The sequence below is a fragment of the Accipiter gentilis genome, chromosome 9 (assembly GCF_929443795.1).
Source record: "Accipiter gentilis chromosome 9, bAccGen1.1, whole genome shotgun sequence".
NCBI lineage: Eukaryota > Metazoa > Chordata > Aves > Accipitriformes > Accipitridae > Astur > Astur gentilis.
The window spans coordinates 13,878,719-13,892,913 of NC_064888.1; positions in this window are offsets into that span (position 1 = coordinate 13,878,719).

Sequence of the window (14,195 nt, forward strand, 5' to 3'; positions counted from 1 at the left end):
GCTCATCCTCTTTATATATTGGCTGAAAATGTTTTTTGTAAGTATTAATTTTTCTCTAAGTGAAAAAATAACATTGTGAATTCCAAATCACAAAATGTCGTATGACATTTTTTTTTTATAAAAACCAGCTTTCTTATTTCAGTATGGAATTGTTTCTGCTGGCTAGGCAGTTAATGTTGGAAAGCAGGCACACCTCTTACCTTTTAATTCAGCGCTACTCATACCTAAGATGATGCGTGACATCCATACTGCTGACAGGATTTGAACTATGAGAAAGTTTAGTCAGTTTTGTTGGCATTAATCAGCTAAATCTGGCTTTGAACGTTGCCTAAAGAAGCACAGTAGGAGTGGGATGCGGGCTGGACTGTGTCTGACACTAAACGGAGGCTACTGCCTGGGGAGGGCGTTTGTCGCTGTCGTGAGTTGGTGCTTGCTGTGATTTGCTTTAGAGCAGTCATTATCGTCTCTGGAAAAAGATGCCCCAAATACAGAGAATCCCAAGTGATTTGTAAAACACCAAATAGAACCTCTCATTCCAACTCCTTCACAAAGCAGCTCCTCTGAAATTTACTCACATATATTACAGCCTGCAAGCGCCACAGGTCCCCAAGACAGTAAGAGGATACATACAGAGGATATAGGACAGTCTATGGTCTCTTTATAATCTAACATATAAGGAGTTAAAGTGGGATGAAGAAGAAAAAGAATAATCAGTTGACACTTTTTTAATACATGGATGCCATGGTTACCTCCAAAGAGTGGTGTGATATGTCTAGTAGCCATTATGTAAGAGCAGAGATCAGAATTTATAGGGAGATTTGAATTTAAGCTTAAGAAGAAAAAAAAAAATAATTGCCAGACCTTATCAAAATTAAACAAATTTCATGTATTACAATAACTTAACAAAATATTCAATATACAATATACCAATCATCTAGTCTTTAGGACTAATGCACAGAGAATTAAAACACATAATTCAAACACAGCATACAGCTAAATGATAACATTAAACTGAAAAAAAAAGAGTAGTATTATAATTGTGAAAATAGTTAGCTATTCATTGCACAGCAAAACTGTTATTTGTCCACTGAGTAAATTTTACCTCTTAGTTCCTAAGACGGAAGAGAATCACAGAGCTTACAGCATTCGTTTCACAATCATACTTCTAATTTGGCATGCAAGCAGCTGAAACTTATCTAAAAATTATTCAATCTCTTTAAACTGCAGGAAAAAACATTCCATTACCCTAAGAATTAGCAAACTACAATGGAAAAAGATGTGCATTAATGACAGAAAGTGACCACGTTACTCTAATAATGTTTCATGCTGAGTGTTCATTTGAATGGACTTAAACCAAACTGGAAGAAAATACACATGACAATCCCACATCTTTATATATACATTTTTGCAATTCCTGGAACACATTTAGCCCACTTTGTATTGATTTTAAGATATTTGATTTAAAGTCAAATAATTTTTATTTTACATGCTGAATTTAAAAGTCCTGAAAATATTTTTTTTGCTTCAGAACTAACTTTCTAACTTGCCTTTGATATATCTCCTAAAACATGAATGAAACTTGAATGAATTAGCCACTAATTCTCTAATCATGAATGTTCAAAACTGCCAATTTTGATTATACTTACACACTTATCCTGCTGTTGGACCCTAGGGATTCTGTGTTCCCATCTTGTTAGATCTGGTGTAGTATTGGGATGTTATACACTAAAATATGTCTGAACACAAATAACTTCACTCTTGTGAATAATGACCTTATATCAGCACGAAGACATGATCTGGGCTAAAGAGTAATAGTTTATATTATTGGGAACAGGAGAATCTTTTCCACTGTGGGCCCATTTATAGATGAGGTCAGCACAGTAGATACATAAGGAACCGCTACTTAGCCATTATGGAGACTAATGGGGTAGCTATAATCTGATAAATGTACAAACAGGTTACATTAATTTCTGCATTCATATATGCATAAACGATAGTGCATGATGCAAGCTGAAGAAAGCATGCTTGGAAATTAAAAACACATTTTGCTAAGAAGAACCTGAAGGCATAATGGGAAGAATATGGTGATAGAAAAAGGAAAATTAATGAGAGCTAAATAACCTACTGATTACTGTACTTTTAATCATATTCTGCTATATTTATTGAAAGACAGGTTTGGTTGCATGATACTTATTTTGGATGCATGGTGTGAGAGTTAGAATAACTTGTTTTTACATATGAATATTTGGCTCAGTAAAATATTAATTATGCTGTAGGCTTGTTTGATTTCCAATAATCTTATCTGGCACAGCCTATAAACTAACGTGAGGAGAATGACCGCTACGAGTAAGCCCAACTCCAAGCTCTCTTACATTAGTTAAGTACTGCTGTATGCTGCTGGTGCTATATTAGTTTTTGTGGATTTCCTCTCAGCTCCAATGACTCAGCTAGGCAGACTTAGGCTTTATGCTTCCAAAGGTATGAAAATTGCTCCCAAACTTTTCAGGGCATAAGTTAGTTTTTGCAGGAAAATATACAGGAAAAAACACCAAACAATTGCCTATTCAATATGAAGTTTTGCCTTTGTCTGCAGAATTAGGCACCAGTATTTTTTCCTTTCTGAAGTATTTCATCCTTATGGCAATAAAACCAGAAACAAAATAAGAGTTAAAGTTAAAAATGTTGTCACTATCCAAACGAATACGAAATTTCATAAATATTATGGCTTGTGCTATAGCACTTCAAAAATACTCTAAACAGATGGGCCAGTGAGACTGCCATTCATGTTTTACCAATCAAGAGGCATGTTTAAACTGCTGGCTGAAACACACAATATGAAGTACATTCCACATATAGCATGAAAAGAAATGCCTTGTTTGCTAAGAAACCACACAAAAAAGCTAACTGAATGAATGGTGTAATATTTTTTACATTTGTAATTTCTTGGGAAGATATCAACGGTCAGAGGAAAAGATCACAGTTATACTGTAGAGGTAGAAGAAGTAAAAAAGAGAAATATCTTGGTTTCTCTGCACAAAAGTATCACAGGATTTTCCAAACAACTATCTGGATGAAAAGTTGAAAGCTGAAACTTTCATATACTCCTCTACACCAGAAAAGCACAATAACACTGTAAAGATCAAACAGGTGGACAAAATTTGTCTAAAGTGACAGTGATTTAATGGAGATAAAGAAGGAGGATAAGAATTTTAATCCATACTTTAATGAAGATAAAGATGATGGATAAAGGAGGAGAAGGAGGAATGTGTTCTGAATCTTTCACTGTAAGCTGAGATAGTCTCTTACAGAAAGGGCAGTAGTTAGTATGAGTGGTCACACTCCAAAATTTCACTATATACAAGTTCCAGTGAGCTCTCCTATAGGGTCAATTTGATTTTCTGATGAAGATTTCTGTTCATTTATAGGCCCTGCAATGATTAAACAAATGATGGTAAATACACTATGGGCAAAAGCTTTAATGTTTACCTCGTATGATTACACAGAATTCAGTACTATTAACTCTCAAATATAAAGGACTTCTTTTGCATGGGGCACAGAAGTAGCCTTGTACAGGACAAAGAAGGAAACAGAGGAGGCAGAGCTGCCTCAGAGAAGGAAAAGCTAGTGTTGGGAACTACTTTCTGCATTTATAGACACTAAACATATTGTCACTTCTTACATTCCCAGTGCGTAAACCAGAGAATGACAAGCTCACATGTTGCTACTTGAAACCCCGTAAGAGATAAGGAGTCAAGAAGTTACAGCCTTACACTCCACCTATCTACAGAATAGTATAAACTGAACTCAGATAGTCTCTCATCCACACTATTTTGTAATCATTCCTGTTTGGGTCCGTTATCTGAGAGGGAAAACGCATCTCTTCAGTCTTAATATCACGAACAATAGCTTAAAGTCAGATTCTAATCTTATGGATTGGCATTCATGAATCTTAACTGATGATTCTTGGACACAAGTATATTCATTGGCTATGAAACTTCCTTTTTTTGTTGAGTCAAACCAAGTTGAAGTCAATACATCTCTGCCAGCTGCATCTGGAAACACTGTGAGGAACTTCGAGCATTTGAATTCCTTTGCATTCTCCTTTCCACATCTGATCTTTATTCTGTAATAGAATGATGAAGAAATAAAAAGCAGTGAATTTCCATTAGCTATTATAAAGGGACCTCTGCTCAACTTAGTTAATTAATTTAATTAAGACAGTCAATACCAGTTATTCTAGAAACAAACTAGTGCATAAAAAATACAAGTGACTTGTCAGTGTGTTAGGTAGGAGAGGCCACACAGTGTTACTCCCCGTCCCTCACTTAAGTTACTTCCCACATTTGTAGGAATTTATGTCATCAAATCTTTCTAGGATTTATTGCTTGCTTTTATATGCTTCCAGTAAACTAATCTTTGAATTGCTCTTTCCCAGTTCTCACTTTTGAAAAGTTTTTGATGACAAAAGGAAGCCACTTTTCACCTAGCTGCCAACAGTAGTCACAGCCATACAAACTGGCCCCTGGCACTGTAAAAGGATCCACCAACAGGTTCTTCAGCCAAAGTCTCTGTCACCTCTACTGTTACCCCAAGCGAACAAGATCAAAACAGCATCTGTATACCTGCAGTGGCATCCAGCCGGATACCTTAGCTGCAATGGTGACATAACATATGTTCTACTCAGTTCTACTGTATTGTGTATACCTGTCCCTGCCATCACCCAGTAAACTACTATCCGTCATATTTTTCTGTTTATGAATGAAGTCTGACACACAAATCCACAGAAGCTGCTGAATATCTGCTGTGATGCAGGCCAGCCCAACTCACTTAAACTAATAAAAGACTTTTGATGTTAGCAGACTTTGAATGAAGATAATAGACAAGAATCAAACCAATAAGGGATTTTTTTTCTTCAATGAGAGCTGTGAAAATTGGCAAACTTGTGGATATAAAAGTAAACCCAGCCTTAAGAAAGGTTTTATTATGTACTCTTCAGGAAAGAAAATAATGCATATCTCTGCCATATAGAAACACATTAGGGTCTTTCCTCCAAGTATTAACCTGAATGTGCTCCCTGGTGGATTTTGGTCAATTTGTGTAATAAAGATCATTTATAGCACCAGAAGACTTGTGCACATTTTTAGAAATTAAGCACCCCTTCTTAATAATACTGAGGAACTGATGAACACAGGTAGCATTTTTTTTCTCCCTTTCCTTTTCTAATTGTAAAAATGAATTATATTTGTTTTACTTAATATATTTTATGAAGTTACAAAACTGAATACTTTTTAAATGGACTTAATTACTTTTAGACTATAATACAAAATATAAAATATATGTTTGATTATACACAGAATATGGAGTTTCCTTATTGTTGGGGGGCAAATTTCAAACAAAGTAGGCTTAAATCATGGGTTTAAACAGAAAAAAAAATAATCCTTTTTTTTGGGTTATAGTTTTAATTAAATCAGAGAAAATATCCGCATCCATCGAGCCTGACATTTTTATATAAGTCTGAGCTTGAGTGACACAGGCCATCTACAGAGATATAATAATTTTAACTTCAATCACAAACATAAAAATAGGTCTTACCAGAAGCATTAATACACAAATCTAAACCACTACTAAAACCTAGTGAACACTTGGAAAGAACAGCAGAGCATTAAGTATATAAGCAGAATAACTGGCTAAAATGCGCTAAGTATTAACAAGGTATATATTATTGGAAGTCTAAGGACTGATAGCAGCATCCCAACCAGTCTTATTCACTGTGTGACTTGGTGTGAGCTCAGACAACCAAGATGATTTTTCAAAATTTCACAGAATGAAAGAGGAGGAAGGCAGTGGAGGCTTATTTTTCTTTGTTTCTGGAGAATAGCCTTCAGTACTTCTTGAAACTCAGGTCTTTGAAAGAGCTGGAAACCCAAATCTCTTGTTACCACCCTCACATCCCCTGCCCCCAAATTGATAGAGTATTAGATGCTCTGCTTGGCTAGACTATCAAACATATTTTCTGGAGAAAAAAAAATATTACCCCAGAGAGATCAATCTAGGAAAAATTTGAAAATATATGAATCAAAGCTTTTAGTGATTGAAATATGTTTTGGTAAATAAGATTTTGCTTACGAACAGTAAAAAGATGACCCCTTGTGAAATTCAAACATTCAATGTTCAACAGTAAGGAACTGAATTTTAAAATGTTTGTTGTTTGCATGCTACAGACACATCTGATAAATTTTGGTATTTTACAATAATTTTCAAACACTTACCCAGAAACTATCAGAGAGATCTAGAGTCCATTGTGGGTACAGACTAATGCTCTAATCTTTCAAAATCAGAAGTGATCTGCAAGCCATTTTTCTTTTCGCATACCGTCCAAGGGACTACTTGGATGTTGCCTATGTTTTTAGGCAACAGCTAGTTAAGTAGCAGTACTTGAACTCCAACACAGAAATGAGGTATTAAATATCTTGTCATTTATTGCAGAGAGGTTGAAGAAATTACACTTAGACCTGCTGCCCATACTATGCTATGCTGCCCGTATGAACAATATCAAATGGGGGTATGAGATAAAAATCTGTGAAAATACCTGTGAAATAGATGGACCAGAAGTAAGTTTAGGCTTATTTTTCATTTTAAACCACACTTTTACTGCACAGATTCACAAACATGGAGTTCTTCCCCTTCCCCCCAAGCCCAATATGCTAGGATCTCTATAGTAATCATTAAAGTTCAGCTGTTAATTTCCTACTAATGACTATGCTGGAATATCATAAGGAGAAGAATTTTATTAAACACTAGTTCAGGAAGAAACTAAAAAAAAAAATAAAATTCTAACCTCCAAATATTATGACTGACACGGAACAAAGATGGACCATGGAGGCAAGAGGGTTAGTAGCAGCCATAACTCTAACTTTGCTGCCATTAATGTTTATGTTGTATATGAAGTGGTTTACCAACATGCTGACGGACTGGCAAAATGTGCAAGCATATGATTTATTCCTCCTTGCAGCAACTATGGGAGATCACAACCACAAATGAATGTTTCAGCAGACACTATTTTAAAATAGAGAACATTATTTTGACAAGCAGAGAACTGCGACAAAAGATTTATTTGTCAGTAGGATAATTGGTGAATGCATTATCCTGTCAACATTTAACTATTATAATCAATTTAAATAATCAAAGCTGCCCTAGAGTTTTTATTGGTTTAGATTAATTTGAAAATATTTTATTCTATTATACTCACATTTACATTAATGTAAATGAAACTAATAAGTTAAAACTCAACATTATGTAAAACAAGAAACATAACACATTTTAACCTTTATATGACTATTCTGCAGGCCATACATTCTCATTCTTGCTGCACTTTAAACCAGCAGACGACACCAAAATGTTTGGCGTACTACCTATGCCCACAATGACACTGTGATACTGATTTTGCTAATTAGGATATGCTTCCAGCAATCCTTGGTTGTTTTCTTACCTGAAGCACTCTAGAAAGTGGCTTGCTATGACTGGCTTGCTCACCTCCTTGCAGACGTGTTATTAACATCTTATTGAGACCTGTCTAACTCTTTATGCTTCATTAGTCTGTTTGCTCCAGTCAGGCATAAACTGCTGATTTTGATAATCTGCCCTTGAGTCACAGGCTGAAATATTTCAGCAGTAAAATTTTGAAGCATTTGAGCAGTTGTTTCTGAACCACTTACTGACTGACTGACTTTAGAGAAGACTGCACGTTTTTCCAAGACTTGGGGGTATTCGCAGACTCTCTGTATGTGAACCAAGTATATAATATGTATAAACGTAATGGTTAGGTACAGGAAAATTTAGCCTAACATGGTATCAGATAATCATGTAGATTTCAAACTGAAAGCAATAGCATAAGATCTTTTGACCCTTCACAGAACTGAGTAAAACTCTCGCTGCAGATCATGAGAATTTGCTGTGTGAAGCCGCATCAGAAAAGCTATACCAAACCAGCGATATGTTGGTACAAGCTCTTACACTGTTTTTAACAAGCTCTAGCTTTAGCTTGTAGGGGATTCTGTCTTGCTTCTCCTTTGATTAATGAGGCCATACAACAGCCTCAAAGAACCTAGCAAAATAAGGTTTAGCTACGTATTTAATTGCAGAAAGATGGGGAAGTTAGCCCGTAGAATGGTGAAGAGGACACTACTTACACTGTAATTTTGATGCCAGTCAAGCCAGTGGCATCTGTATTGCTGTTGAAAGAGAGGAGAGAACAAGAATCTGTTTAAGTTTCAAGGCTCTCTAGTGGTGTATACATCCAGCAGTATATTTAACATGTGTGGGCACAGCTACTGGGACAACAATGTGTGGCTTAGCAAATGCAGTCACATAATGTGGCATGTCCTCAATGACAGATCATACAAATTAAGAAAAACACCAAAGGTTTGACTGGATACTATCAGTGGTTTGATTCATTCTTTGCTTTGTGTCAGGATATCAAAGTGGGAGAGAAAAATATGCATTTAAAAATATTGCTGATGGTTTAATTGCTGAAACTTGCTACTCCATCACTGTTTAGTTGTAATAATGATCAGGGCACGGAGCATTACTTGAAGAATTAATGACCACCTGAGGTTAACAGCCCACAGCTAAGCCTTGAGCCTTCAGCATTCTCAGATAGTCATTAATCCCCAGGAATTGTCCTGTGCCTCCATCATTACTTCTAATTTTAAAAAGTGAATTTTCTCCTTTTCACAAAATGAAAGTACTCAGTTAGACTTTGTCATTAAATCACATCTGCATTGATTGCCTAGGAAAAATAACGACAGCAAAATTAAATTTGCCTATTTAATCATTGAATCCTGATTAAATATTTGTTATAAACATTTCATTCCAATTAAGGTTGCATAAAAAAACCACATTAGGCAAAGAAGGGTATACAATTCAAAGCTGTAACATGTTCTGACATGCTGCTTCTTATTTCTTCCTTCTTTACTCCTTGCTGAACAACGTGTTACACCTGTAAGAAACTTCACAATTTAGACTCAGTATCCCTGGACTTTTAATATGTAACGGTACCTAGGGAAATACACAAACGTTTCAGTGATCTGATAATGGAATCGATTTAAATCACAGTGATGAAGACATTCTTAAAAGAACCAAGTTATTACAGGATTACTTTCTTTTCTAAGGTAAAACAAAGAATAAAAGAAAATATCTAGATAAGATTTTGGACAGCAATCCAAATTCTCTTACTCCAGAAGCTTGTAGTCATCACCAAAAAAAGTTATATTTTTGTCCATGACACTGTTCTCTGGTGGAATACCATAGGATTCTATATGCATCAAGATGTATGGTGCTATAATCAAATTAGTCTATAGCTCAGTCCCTTAGCAGCGACAGAGAGGGCATTATACCTTAGAGCAATATGTGTTGACACACCAGGTCCTTAATTAAAGTGGAATAGATTGATTGAAACCACGATTTTATAATGAACTGAAGCATGAAGGTCCAAAGCTAGTTTACACTGGTATTTGTCAACTTAGCGCACTCTGCTACTGAAAAGTACCTGCTATGCTGACACACGAACATATTAACAGAAGGCTAATCTTCTTCAAAGTTTCGAATAATCACAGTATACGTGTTTGTTCCCAGTCACCGTTCTTGTTTGCATTCAAGTTTGTGCTTGTAGTACAATGTACAAGAGTGGGCAACCTAGCTGTTCTATGCACAGAGTTGGAGAATTGACCCTGAAAAATCAAACTGTGACCCACAAGCAAAGTGCTTTAGGTCAATGTCTGCTATAATTCATGTATAAGTAATCTAATTTTCTGGAGAGAGAGTTTAATCTCTCCCTCCCACTATACTCCCAACATTTTCCCATGTCCCCTTTACCACCTGTCATAATACTCTCAATTTCCTCCAAGTCCCATCTTCTTAACTACTGGACTAAGCAAACAGGTCTGTGCATTGAACCTGAAGTGATGAAAAAAAAATTTGATGTTTCCTCACCTTTATATAGAAAATGGTCTATGTTGGGTTTTTGTTGTGTTTTTTTTTTTTTTAAATTCTTTTTCAAAGTTTCATATATTCATGAATTTCCATTCAAAATGTTTTCCTGTAAACTCATTACTTGATATAATTGGAGTACACAAATGTTCATAGAAATTAGTCAGTATACAAATATACTTGAACACATCAATTGAAAATATCAATAAACACTTAAAATATTTTTCCACCCTCTCTCATTTCAGCTTCTCTAATATGGAAGCAGATGGAGCAGCATAAAACCAACAACATCTGATCCTAAAATATACCTAAAAATTTTCAGGTTTTCTGAATGTTTCATTGCTCCTTCCAAGTCTTTTTCCAAAAGCTTGATTTTTCAGTGTCTATATTTAGAGTGTAGAAACCATACCAAAGGCCTCATCTTTTTGGCACCTTTTCTTTAATCACAACAATAATATGAATGACTTCAGTAAGAAGGCTGACATATTTGCTTATTTTCATGATTCTACTATCAAATTAAGGATCTCAGAATTATTTCAATAGTAACATTCTGAAAGAAATTGCATGCATTCTGTGTGTTGTCAATAAATCAACCATGAAAAATATTTCAGCCATGACTTTTTAGATGGTGTTAGTGAAGTAACAGGAAGGTTACCTGCAGATATAGCTGGCTATTTTTTTTCATCCTTGCAGCTGCCAGATGGTGTTGCACAGAACAAACTGCTATGCAGAGTATCTGAATTTTTACCAGGTAAGTGCGCTATTACACACAGTGCTTTTATCTATTCAGATGCCTTAGGGGAATAATATATGCATATTTGATCCAATAAAAAAAAGAAAATACTGAATAATCAGCATGTTCTTTGTGTTGTCTTTCACACACTACATTATAAATTATACAGATAGAAACATCTTTCTATCAAAAAATCTCCATCCGATCAAAGCAAACCCTACTGGGAAAAAAAAACAAAACAAAAACATCTTTACATAGCCTACCATAATTTAAAATATAACAAAGGCTATCACATGACCTACGTGTATTCAATAAGAATAATAAAAGACAGCACCTCTTGATATTCTTAAAGAAATAAAATATTTTTGTAGACTGAATTATGGATTCCAGTTTCATTTTACAGTACTGCAAACATATTAAGGATGCAATTCAATGGACCTCATATGACAAAACACTAATCAAGACTTCGGTTTTGTTCATTTTTTAAATAAAGGAATGGCTACCATAATTAAAATTACAGGAGTCATTTTTAGATGCAGTAGGTGGAATGAAATGAACCAAGGCAAAACAAAAATCCAAACCTCTGAATCTTACTCTTGAAGAGAGAACGGGGGAAACTTTCATGGCCACATATGGTCTCATCTGAAAGAGCACTTCCCACACTAACTTCCCACTAGTACTTTATGAAACATTGGTTCAAAACTGATTCAAAAGAAGGATGACCTAGTGAGTCACCAGTATCATTTAAGGAAACATAAGAAATACCTTTAAGACCTTTTGCCCTACTATTTGATCTTATCCTATTTATAAGAGCACTGTCTGAGATTGCATACATTTATTCAAATATTTGAAGAGATTTAAAAAATGTTTTCTGTATGGAAAGCACTCTTCCCACATTTATTATGGAAGGAGATGAGAACTCTTATTCTAAAGCACTTTGCAAGTAAAATCATAGTAATAATTTCTAGGCCTATCACTGCCACCTTCTGAAACACTGAAATGCTAGTCCTATAAATTCATTAAAAATACCATATCCTATTTATACATTACTAACATAGCAAATGTTTACTCCAAATAGAGTGCCTCCTTATAAAACCCAAGTTTACTAACCTGTGTATGTTTTTAGCTTTTACTGCAGACCCAGGATACAGTGAAGGTCTTAGCATGATTAGCCATTTGTGAAAGATACATATTTTTTAAACTTCACCATTAATGTGTTATTCCGTCAATAGAGGAGGACCTATGCCCGTTTAAAATGAAATTTACACATTAAACAACTCAAGATGATCTTTCATTTCTTTAAGAAATTAATTCACTGCTAATGAAGGGTGAAAGACTGACTGAATCAGTCATTAATTTAACCTTTCCCTCTTGATAAGATCAGCTGAGCTACTACTTCTCACAAGGATATGCCAGGGGAACAAATCATTTTATAACTCAGTGAAATGTATAATCATGGTAGTATTTACAAAACACATTAGCTGGAAATTTACTGAGCCACCCTCACGTTATTAGAATAACTGATTAATGAGCCTTCCTAATACCATATGGGCATCATCCACGAACATTTTAGAGGTTCAAGTTTAAAACTATTTTAACAGTTGTAACTTCTAAAAATGACCGCATGTAAACTCTGCTTTTCAAAACGAAATACACAAGCTCCTACCAGGCCTAACCTATCTAAATAAAGCAATATGTATATGAGTTCCTTGTACAAGGTTTTGGAAAAGAGAAAAAGCCAAAAAACTCAGAGTAATGTGATAAACAATACAATACCAGCCTTACTGAAAAGAAAAAAAAAAAGGAAGCAGCAGCAGGACGATAAGTCCTGTTGGAGATGTCTTCATTTACATTATATATTGAGATGTAATTCCAGTCCATCTTTGCCTTTTTTTTTCTTCTTTTTTTTTAATTCTTTTTTGTTATAGACTCTGGTTTCTACTAGCAGCACGTGCAAGGCCTTTTTTAGAGAATAAATACAGCACTTAAAAGATTTAGCTGTGTTTTCCAGGACAGACTGGTTTACTGGTTTTTATGTTGAAAGACACTGAAGACTAGATTTTTGTCTTCTGTGGAACTTTGCAAGACCATGCTGGAAGGCAGCTTTATTACATGCTTTACTAGCAGCTGAGTTCCCAGTAGCACAGTACTGTCAGGAACACTATTATTTGTTCAGATAATTCAGTGTGCGCAACTACAAGAAGGAAAATAGTCCTTACAAATCAATATCAACTCAGGCTAAAACAAAACCAACCTTAACCCAAACCGAGGAATCAAGTAATGGTCATAACCCTCCTGCTGAACAGTATTCCAATGCTGCTGATAATCTTTCATCATTCTACATTCAAATCCAAAACTGCAAACACCCATTCTGAAATATTAAAAATATGTAACAGGATGGCAGTTACAAACCTAGTGCCCAAGTCTGGGGAAAAAAAGGAAAGGAGTTCTATGGAAGAGATCATGTTTGAAAGTGTTTATGCTTTTCAGTCCTACTGTCCAAACCTGATTGAACAAAAATTGGGCAAAACTTTCTTTAGACATTAGCTTATTATTCTTACTGATAGATAAACCTTCACTTTTACTAACCCACTAATCTGTTTTAGACATAAAAGTAGACAACGGCCTACATTTTATACTCAAATCTAAGAAAGTTCATCAAATACCAGACAAGTATATGATCTTTTTTGTAGATATTACCTATAACTTCATAAAATATGGCAATACTCCACAAATAAGTATTTGTACAAGAAGATAAATACTTGTGTACGAATGACAGCCTATAGCTCTCATGTAATTATTACTGTAAAAGGCAATACCATTAAAAATCTTCTTCATACATTCCTCATTTTACAATCATTTTGCATCTGTGGTAAGGGCCTACACATTTGCTTAAATGCTATTCTGGCAAAGAACACATCCAAAATATATTATTTTCAAAGAGACTCTATATATTTGTTTTTCAGTCTTGAAAGACATGTTTGATTTGATTTTTGATTTTTATTTTTTTTTTTAACTACAATTTTGCCTTCAGGTAAGAATTGTAAATACAAATATCTATTAAAAAAACTACACAGGAAGCAACAGCATATACTGTTCACTAGTAAGTACTAGACTATTCTTTATAACCACTGGAAATATAATCTTGTCATGTTCTTTAAATAAAATATCTTGATTTTACCTAATAGTAACATTACATCAAATCAGGGACAGAAAAGCATAGGTATCTACAGCAACATATAGAAGTGAATTCCAGTTGTTATAATAAGCCCTGGAACACTCATTTTGCTAATATTGGTCCCAAATGAAGACAATTGGAAAGAATGGCACCACAGCTCATTTTTATGATAGAATCAAAAGTTTATTGGACACTTTTATCAGAAGTCTAAATGCACTCAGATTTATGTGGAACAGTCATGCAGCCAGTTGCAATTTATTCTAAATGGAAATACATCTGTAGTATACAGCTAAGATC